Below are 11,203 nucleotides of genomic sequence, written 5' to 3' on the forward strand. Positions count from 1 at the left end.
CAACCGCATAGTTCAACTTAGACCCTGAAGGTTAAACTTCATGCCTGTTAAGTCACTATCTATCGCCGAATTAGGTAACACAATGGTGATTGAGCCTATTATTATATTAATTTATATTATTAATATTATTATTATTATTATTTATGATTACAGAACTGGGTGTCTGTGGCGACATTCCCGGGGGGGGGAAAAAATCACAAGCGGCGCATAGTTACTGACGCGTTTTCCATCACCCATCACCAGTGTTTGGTCTGCCAGAGAGGGTAGACGGAGCTAACGCAACAGGCTCGCTCTTAAACTCACTGTGTGAGCGGCGTACAGTTTTTTTCCGGTGTCTGCTAGCATTACAGTAACAGAGGAAGGGGGGGTTATGGAAACCTAAAAGGTTTTTGTGTAACGCGAGAGGTCATATTATTTGTTGAGGTAGATTTCGTATTACATTTGATGACAATATAACGTTACTAAATTACATAGCCTAGCTATTTGCACAGCTAACGCTAGCTACCGGACCATGTCAAGAAAGGCAACATTAGTTTAGACAAAGTTGCGCACAGTAGCCATCTCTCATATCAGGTAACGTTGCGTTAGCTAGCTAGCTAATGTAATTAACACAATCTAATGTCAGCTAACAATTAGAAAAAACGCTAAACGCTACCGACTGGTACCGACCTGGCAAAACGTCTCTCGAATGCAATGCTGCTTTGTTGCAATGTAGCTAACGAAAGGTCAGTTCAGATCAATGATTCGCAACAAGACTTGCAAAATTCCAAGACATCTGATTGTAAACGTTCTAACTGCACTTGGCCATTTGACAAGCTGGGTCATTTGAAACCCCTGGCAAAGGCTTCAGACGCTCTGCAGATAACCAGTTCACACCACTGCAATTTTCTCTGCAACATTCTAAAACCGTTTCGTCTCGTTGCGAATCATTGATCTGAACTGGCCTTAACGTTACCGTTATTTACATCATCAGTATATTATAATGATCGGAATAAAGCCGTCTTTACACAGAGCATTAACCCGGGGTATAGGTGGAGCAGAGCCGGTCTGATTTCACTGTAAAGATGTCAAGCCGGATAAAACTAAATAAAAAATACGACAGTATGGTTTCATGTTGTTATTATTTTATTACACTTCCTCATAGGTTCCTTCAGCCTTGATGCCCTTTTTTGATGAAATCTCCTTTGTTTTATTCTTCTTGTTCGGATTGCTAATTTAACACCCAGTTCAGCTTTATACTCGAACAGTTTAGCTGGCAAAACCAGAAACACCAGGGGTAACATTTTTCAAGGCGGGGTTTCAAAAATATCACACAACAATCATTCACGAGAACGACAGTGTTTATTGTGCACGAGATACATAATTGCAGGAGCCACAGCGAATCCCGCGGATTCTTCTCTGCAGTGTAAAAATGTTAATACCGGCCAAAAGGTGGATAAAGAACGTCTGTGTAAATTGATCATCACTAATTCTAGTCTGCTACAGCATTTTAACCCGGCTCGGCAGTGTAAATACAGCTTAAGTTAGCCTAATGTTAGACAATGAATGAGTATGTACATAACGTTACTTTTACAGCAACCATTTTTTATTCAGTAAACAGTGAACGTGTTATAGTTGGCGTGGCCCAGGTGCCGACTGACTGACGTCACACAGGCGACACTGGTTGGATCCGGTTGGATCTCTGGGAAGTGAGGTCCAAAAACACACCTGCAATTACTGCTTTTCGCCATTGGTACCGCCAAAGAGAACGAAACGGAAATCTTCGAGATTGTAACTTTTAAGTACATTTTTCTAGTATCTGTACTTTACTTGAGTATTTTTTTTTTTTGGAAACTTATGACTTTTACTCCACTACATTTGGAAGATAAATATTGTACTTTTGACTCCACTACATTTCTATGAATGTTGTCCTTACTCGTTACTTTGAAGCATAGCTTTGAAGTCAGCAGTTGAATCTTTTTTTTTCTTTTCTAAAATGCGATTGGCCACACGCTGTGTTCCTCGCAGGAGAAAAACAAATCACAGTAGCCCACTCCTACGCTGTAGGTCAAGTTCAAAATGCTTGCTTGTTGCACCAGTGATTGAACAGTTCAGTTTGAACTTGGCGGCGGTAATGATGGCGACGGCAGAAGATAAGGACGATTCTTCGCCACCTTGGCCATATTTCAAGTCCATGTTTGAGATTTGTGAAATTCAAAAAGATTCATATTGTTTTAAATGTTTACTCTGCTTACCGCGCACAAACTACATCACTGCATTCAAAAACTCGCCGTCCAACCTGAAAAAGCATGTCGAGCAGGGGTTAAATTGGGGGGTGGACGCGGGTGGACGGGTCCACCCACCTTTGGTGAGTAAATAAAAAAATTTTTACTGGCAGTTTTACAAATAACTATGACAATCCAGTATGCTCCAGTCCATGTGTTCCCTCTAGTCAGTTACTCGCTCAACCAACAAAAATCCGAAGAAAAAAAACGAACGAACAGAAAAAAGGACGAACAGTCGTTTATATAGACAGGCACAGAAAGAAAAATATTGTTGATTGTCTAGATTGTTTGGAAGCGGACGCGGTAGGTAATTTCATCTATGCAATATTTTAAAGAGAGATGAATAAACAGCCCCCACGAACACCGGCTATTATTAACAGCAACTTTGATTGCTTGAGCAAAATCAGCAGGTTGCTGGTCAGCAGCTAAACTGAGATTTAATATTTCCCCACATACCTTTTTATTCAGCGGCGACTGGTGAGCTGAAAATTGATGGGGCGCAAAACTTTCCTTTAAACTAATCATTGATCTCAACCTGTTTTCATTAGTAATTTTTCCTTTATTATCAAGCGTGCCAACAATCGGACTAATCAAATGGCAAGTAGCCTAACACACAGCGTCTTCATACCGTGTTAGGAGGATTAAATCATAAATTCAATTTATCCGTTAAAAATCCATTTTAATCACCAAGTAGTCTACGCTTAACAAACAAGATACACCAGTCTGTTATCTACCGTGTTAGCTTTCAGAATAACCAGCAAAAACAAAACCTGCACTTCAATTTTGTTTACAATTACAATTACATTACATTACATTACAATCTACGCATTGCAGATATTTGCCATGAATTCAAGGGTGGAGAAAGTAGTGCATATATCCACAAATAATGTTGATTAAAAATGTGCACAATTTCGTACTGCAAATTAAAATACTTGTAGGCTATAAGGCCTACAGTTTGAGCTCAAGGATTAGTTTAAAGGAAAGTTTTGCACATCACCAATTTTCAGGTCACCAGTCACCGCTGGTTTCATTTTGTTTCAATTCGACAGTTTAAGAAAGATGGATAAAGGAGGAAGAAAGGGAGGACAAAAGAAAATGATGACCGATTATTTTTGTGGGTAAAAACATTCTTAGCATTAATGACACTCAATAACTTGAAATACTTTATGTAAAAGCTTGCATCAACAGTATACATTCTTTTTCAAACATTGTTTTCCTTAATTACAATTATGTGCATAATCCATTAAAGATACAACTATTTTGAGCTGAGACATTCATTGGTTTGTGCCTTTTTTCACCCACCTCCCACCGGATCTCAGGGTCCACCCACCTCCCAAATCCCAGTTTAACCCCTGATGTCGAGGTATGTAAACGTAAGCTAATGGTAGCCCGTTTGCTAATTATGAAGCAGCGGGCTGGGCAGGCAGCTCCTGCGAGGCAGCGGGCTGGGCAGGCAGCTCCTGCGAGGCAGCGGGCTGGGCAGGCAGCTCCTGCGGGGTAGCGGGCTGGGCAGGCAGCTCCTGCGGGACAGCGGGCTCCAGCGGGACAGCAGGGTCTGGCGCACTGGGCTTGGAGTACTTCTCGGCCAGAGGGGGCATCTCAGTGCCCCCCCGCAGATACTCCTCCCAGTGAAATGTCATTATTACTAGGGCTTTAAAGTCAGAACACCCTTCAAGCCCAGAGTAAATCAGCCCGCTGTGGAGCGGGTCCCTCATGCCGTCCCGAAATATCTGGCACACGATTGACTGGGTCAGATCAGGACTGGATCCAATGGGCCTCGGAGTGCCCACCGGCTTGCTCCAGACTGGTGGCATGTCTAAAGCAAAAAATTAAAAACCCCAGGGAGGAGGAAAAAAAAAGTCTCTGCTGGGTCCAGAACTGGCTGGTTCCTTCTGTCAGGTAATGGGTAAGTAGGACCCAAACGCAGAGTGGGGGAAGAAACTCAGGAGGCATCAAAAGGAAAATTTGAGTTTACTTTCATACAATTAACAAAACCAGGAACTAATAACAAGGCCATGCAGGGCCAGTCTGAAAAAATGCTAAAATTTCAGAACAAAAAGCAGAACTTCAAAAAACCAAAAACATGCAGAGCCAAACTCGGACAGGGGAAGAACAGCAAGCAGAAACATACATAGTCGGGCAGAAACTCACAGGCGGAAACACAGAGGCAGAAACACAGGGCAGAAACACATGCCGAAACACAAGGAACCAGCACCCATTGGCATTAAAAAGAAAATGTACTTTTGAATACTTAAGTATTTTTAAAAGCAAGTACTCCAGTACTTTAACTCAAGTAAAAATTTGACTGAACAACTTTCACTTGTAGTGGAGTAATATTTGACCAGGGGTATCTATACTTTGACTCAAGTAATGGGGTTGTGTACTTTGTCCACCACTGGTTATAAGGTAATAAGCCAAACATGTACATTCTTAAAAAGTGTAAGCCAGGTTTGCCTAAAACTGGCGTGTGTGGGAGATTATCAGGAAAGAAGCCATCACTCAAAATGAACCATCTGAAAGCACGTCTGGCCGAAAGATTTAAAGTAATGTGCTCTTTGTAATCTTAGATCAATTCCATTTCAATTATAGCAATTTAAAAGTCATACTGAATTCAAAATCTTGTAGCTGGGCAGGAAGCTCCTGCGGGGCAGCGGGCTGGGCAGGAAGCTCCTGCGGGGCAGCGGGCTGGGCAGGCAGCTCCTGCGGGGCAGCGGGCTGGGCAGGAAGCTCCTGCGGGCCAGCGGGCTGGGCAGGCAGCTCCTGCGGGGCAGCGGGCTGGGCAGGCAGCTCCTGCGAGGCAGCGGGCTGGGCAGGCAGCTCCTGCGGGGCAGCGGGCTGGGCAGGAAGCTCCTGCGGGGCAGCGGGCTGGGCAGGCAGCTCCTGTGGGGCCGCGGGCTGGGCAGGCAGCTCCTGCGGGGCAGCGGGCTGGGCAGGCAGCTCCTGTGGGGCAGCGGGCTGGGCAGGCAGCTCCTGCGGGGCAGCGGGCTGGGCAGGAAGCTCCTGCGGGGCAGCGGGCTGGGCAGGCAGCTCCTGCGGGGCAGCGGGCTGGGCAGGAAGCTCCTGCGGGGCAGCGGGCTGGGCAGGCAGCTCCTGTGGGGCAGCGGGCTGGGCAGGCAGCTCCTGCGGGGCAGCGGGCTGGGCAGGCAGCTCCTGTGGGGCAGCGGGCTGGGCAGGCAGCTCCTGCGGGGCAGCGGGCTGGGCAGGCAGCTCCTGTGGGGCAGCGGGCTGGGCAGGCAGCTCCTGCGGGGTAGCGGGCTGGGCAGGAAGCTCCTGCGGGACAGCGGGCTCCAGCGGGACAGCAGGCTCTGGCACACTGGGCTTGGAGTACTTCTCGGCCAGAGGGGGCATCTCAGTACCCCCCCCCCCCCCCGCCGCAGATACTCCTCCCAGTGAAATGTCATTATTACTAGGGCTTTAAAGTCAGAACACCCTTCAAGCCCAGAGTAAATCAGCCCGCTGTGGAGCGGGTCCCTCATGCCGTCCCGAAATATCTGGCACACGATTGACTGGGTCAGATCAGTCTGTGTGGCCACAGTGCTAAATTCAATCGCATAATCCAATAAATTACGTGATCCCTGACTTATGTCAAAGAGTCTGTTGGCCATCTGTCTAGCGACAGGACTGGATCCAATGGGCCTCGGAGTGCCCACCGGCTTGCTCCAGACTGGTGGCATGTCTAAAGCAAAAAATTAAAAACCCCAGGGAGGAGGAAAAAAAAAGTCTCTGCTGGGTCCAGAACTGGCTGGTTCCTTCTGTCAGGTAACGGGTAAGTAGGACCCAAACGCAGAGTGGGGGAAGAAACTCAGGAGGCATCAAAAGGAAAATTTGAGTTTACTTTCATACAATTAACAAAACCAGGAACTAATAACAAGGCCATGCAGGGCCAGTCTGAAAAAATGTTAAAATTTCAGAACAAAAAGCAGAACTTCAAAAAACCAAAAACATGCAGAGCCAAACTCGAACAGGGGAAGAACAGCAAGCAGAAACATACATAGTCGGGCAGAAACTCACAGGCGGAAACACAGAGGCAGAAACACAGGGCAGAAACACATGCCGAAACACAAGGAACCAGCACCCGAGTCAGGGAAACAGAGAACTTAAATAGACTAACGAGGCACAGGAGGGCACAATGCACAAACAGACCACAGAGAGGGAAGGGAAAACGAGATAACCAAAAAACAATAGAATAATTGAAAACAATAATACAATTAAACAGGGAAAAGGCAGCTACAACTGAAGTTCCGCCATCTGGCGACCCAAAAAAGGAAACGCAGACAAACACAGAACCATGACAATTAGTCCAAGTTTTTTTCTCTTTTGTTTATTTTCTTTATAGATAGTGGCTTTTTGACAGCCGCACATCTTCACAGACCCAAAGCATTGAATTTTCTTCTCACAGGGGATGCTTGACGGAAACAACTGTGAATTTCTTTACATCTGAAGCTAAATTGGAGCTTCAGTTATTCCTATCTCAGATAAAATCTTTAAGTACGGTCTTTCTGATGGTCGTAGTTTTGGTAGTCTACCAATTTTTGCTCAGTTGTTAGGAGTGCCATTTTCTATGTAACTTGCAATAATCTTGTGAACTCCAGTTTTGGAAGCTGCAGATTTTTCACTTATTTTCCTTTGACTTTCACCTTTCTTATGCAGTTAACATAACATAATATAATGATGAGAACAGGCCATTCAGCCCAACGATGCTCACCAGTTTCCTAACTAAATTAGTGTTCTGATTACCTACAGACTAGATAGTATCTAACACTATATCAAGCCTAGTCTTGGAAATCCCCAGAGTTTCTGCCTCTACTACGTGACATTGCAGGCTATTCCACACATTGTCTACTCTCTGTATGAAAAAACTGTTCCTAATGTCTGTGTGGAATCTACCTTTTGTTAATTTCCATTCATGTCTCCTTGTTCTACTAACAGAACTCAACCTGAATAATCTCTTGTAATTTCACTTTGTTGATCCCCTTTATGAATTTAAAAGCCTCAATCAAATCATCCCTGAGTCTCCTTTTACTAAGCTTGAAGTCTTTCCTCATAGTTTTTATCTTTCATACCAGGAATCAATTTTGTTTCTCTTCTTTGAACTTTCTCCAGAGCCTCTATATCTTTCTTGTAGTACGGTCCCCAGAACTGCACACAATAGCACTCCAGGTGTGCTCTAACAAATGTATTGTATAAGAAAAGTATAACTTCCTTGGATTTATACTCAATAATTCTGGCTATATATCCCAGCATCCCGTTGGCCTTTTCTACTGCGACAGCACAGTGCCTAGAACCAGAAAGGCTTTGATCTTTTTCAAACTGAGCACATTCCAGTTTTTCCCATAAAGTAATCCTGCCTAATATTTTTATTTCCCACATGCAGAACTTTACATTTGGCTATATTACATTTAATTTGGCTATATTTCAACCCACTTCTCGATTTTATTTAAATCTTCTTGGATTATTGTAGTAGCTTCCAGACTATTAGCTGGGCTTCCCAGTTTTGTATCATCTGCAAATTTGACTAATATCTGCAAATTTGATTAAGTTACATTTATCTTTCATCTAGTCTCATCAGAAATATCTCCTTTAGCCATTTTAGATATGTGTGACAAATAAATATGCAAAGCAGGTAAGGTGTGTTTAGGTGGTTGCTTGAATGTTAGTGTCACTTTTGAAGGTAAAGGACTAAACATCATAACGTCACTGACACTTTGTTAACATTACATTACATTACAGGCATTTAGCAGACGTTCTTATCCAGAGAAACTTACACAACTATTTACACAGCATTTACATTGCATCCATTTATACAGCTGGATATATACTGAAGCAATGCAGGTTAAGTACCTTGCTCAAGGGTACAGCGGCAGTGTCCTACGCAGGAATCTAACCTTTGACCTTTAGGTTACAGGACCAACTCCTTTATACGCCCATTATACTACACTGATGCCTTACTACAGTTAACTGTGGTTGGGAGGACAGCTTTAACCTGTTAGTTGATTGAAGGATGGAAGACTTAAAGTGGGTGGAGGGACCCCAAAAGAGTGGACAGATACAAGGTAGATATGCAGTGGTAGAGACTTTTCTGTCATTTTTTCTTAGATATAAGGGAAAATGTAATATAATACAAGTTTCCTACATTATTAGTATAAATATAGTATAAATAAAAGTTTCCTACATTATTGTCTGACAAATAATGTAGGAACAAAAATAAAATTTGCACCAAATGGTTCATTTTACCTTAAAATGAATAAATGAAAGGGTACTCTATTACACAGTACTGAATTGTATGTAAAAACTGATGGAAAAAGTATGATAGTGGTATAAGACTGTGCTAGTCTGTTCAGTAGGGTATTGCAGTACATTCTGGTAGTGCATGGATGAGTGAATGACTAAACTTTTCTTCTGATGCTAATTACACGTGTCATGTGTTTTGCTATAAAACTTAAAACAATTTAATAATCCAACTCGGTTACGTAATGATGTAGCCACTGTCAGGGATCAGCTTGGTAATAAAAATGGCTGTGGAATCGTCTCTAAGCCAGGTGATACATTAGATACATTAGAGCTCCCAGCATTGCCACGTTCTGTGCGTTGTGTGGAATTCGCACCTTTGGTCGTTATCCAGGTCAGACCTGTCAGACCGCTCCTGCTCTCGCGGCATGGGAACGACAAACCATCCACAGTCATCTCATTATCTCATCGTTCTCGCTGCTCTTGTTCAAAGGGATTTATTGTCACCGGTAGATCAAACAGACAAATAAAAATATCAAGCACACTGAAATTAGATCAGAGTGCAATGGATGGAAATAAGAGTATATAAAAAGCAGGTGATTAGTAGGAGTCAGATAGAAATAAAAATAAGAAAATAATTCTAAAAGATAGAACAGACTAAACAGAGTAAGGAAGTACTGTGCAAAAATGGCTAAACAGCTAAAGAGACAAGTCTTGAGATTCTTGATTCTTGAGATTCTTTAAGAAGTCTTTAAAATCTCCATGGATGCAGAATCCTGTGTACCCTCCAGCAGGCTGTTCCAAAGGCCTGGGGCACAGAAACTAACACCCACTCAAACTCTTCTCTTAAACAAACAAACTCTTACATAAATGCTATTTAATTTCAGCACAGAAAGGCAAGTACATGTATTACAACAGAATTGCCTGCATTCTCAACAGATTACTGAACACTGCCCTCTCAGCATGTTACTGAACACTGCACTCTCAGCACATTACTGAACATTGCACTTTCAGCCCATTACTGAACACTGCACTCTCAGCAAATTACTGAACACTGCACTCTCAGCACATTACTGAACTCTGCACTCTCAACAAACTACTGAACACTGCACTCTCAGCACATTACTGAACACTGCACTCTCAGCACATTACTGAACACTGCACTCTCAACAAACTACTGAACACTGTACTCTCAACCAATTACGGAACACTGCACTCTCAACACATTACTGAACACTGCACTCTCAACACATTACTGGACACTGCACTCTCAGCCCATTACTGAACACTGCACTCTCAGCACATTACTGAACACTGCACTCTCAACAAACTACTGAACACTGCACTCTCAGCCCATTACTGAACACTGTACTTTCAGCCCATTACTGAACACTGCACTCTCAACAAACTACTGAGCACTACACTGTCAACAAATTACTGAACACTGTACTCTAAGCACATTACTGAACACTGCACTCTCAACAAATTACTGAACACTGTACTCTAAGCACATTATTGAACACTGCACTCGCAGGCAATGATTGAACACTGCACTCTCAGCACATTACTGAGCACAGCGCTCTCAGTCCATTCTTTCTATGGGTTGATCAACTCACATCTCATTGACATCACATCAGAAGTTTCCATCGTAAATGCATTGAGGGAAAAATCTCCCGTAGAGGTCATGATAAAGTGGATCACTGTTTCGGTTAAAGTGCCTTAGTAATAGAGAAAAACTGAAAAAAATTACATTAAAATTGACTCTGAAATTCACATGCAACCAGTGTAGAGACAATAAACAATTTGAAGTTTTCTCTTTGTAGCTTTTTCGTCAATACTGTAGGAAATATGTTGTTCTTTCTGAGAGGCTTGTGTATGGGCACAAAGCCTCCCAGAAAGTTTTTGAAGGAAAAGAACGCTTCGTAATGAAAGATTCAGTTCGACAAAATTTCCTAGCAGAGCGTTCCGTATTTCCAATGTAGCACCGACACCTTGCGGCTGGAAACAGTCAGAATGAATTAAATCAGCGAATTTGTAAAATGTTTCATTGAGACGTCTTTATGTTTTGTGGAAGCACATTAACAATAGTAAGTGTTATTTCATAATGTTAAGTTCTGCAGCACAAAGATGATATTACATATTATTTGGGAGATTTCTCTCGAGGCCAAGCGATCATGGTGAGCGAGTGATGATGTGAGCATGGGATGCCGTACATAAAAAAGCGAAGTGTAATGCCATAAAATGCAATTCTGTGAAAATAATTTCTCGTCCTTTTTGCACACAGTTGGTACTCATGCTAAGCCTCATCAGTACAAATAACGCGGTTTCTAGCTCATTGTTTGGGGTTAGGGTTAGGGTTAGCTTATCAAGCTTCGTTAAGCATGTTAAGTGTTTTAAAACTGAGGTGTCAATATTTATCCGAAAAGGGCCAGACCTTGATAAGTATAATAATGTGTGTAAATGCTGGGCTAAAACAAGAACCTACACCCACACCGACCCTCTTCGGATAAGATTCTGCACCCCTGCTCTAGAATATGCCCTGAACGGGAATTTGCACGCATTCTCTGCTCCAGTATACTATACCATTCATTTACTCGGGACAAACCGCCGAAGAGCAGCGCAACGAAAGGAAAATCGCTGGCATACCATGAAGTGAAAATGCCATATACACTTCTGCGTATAAACAGGCCATTCTAAATACACGGTGAGCG

This window comes from Anguilla anguilla, chromosome 1, assembly GCF_013347855.1.
Source record: "Anguilla anguilla isolate fAngAng1 chromosome 1, fAngAng1.pri, whole genome shotgun sequence".
NCBI classification, from domain to species: domain Eukaryota; kingdom Metazoa; phylum Chordata; class Actinopteri; order Anguilliformes; family Anguillidae; genus Anguilla; species Anguilla anguilla.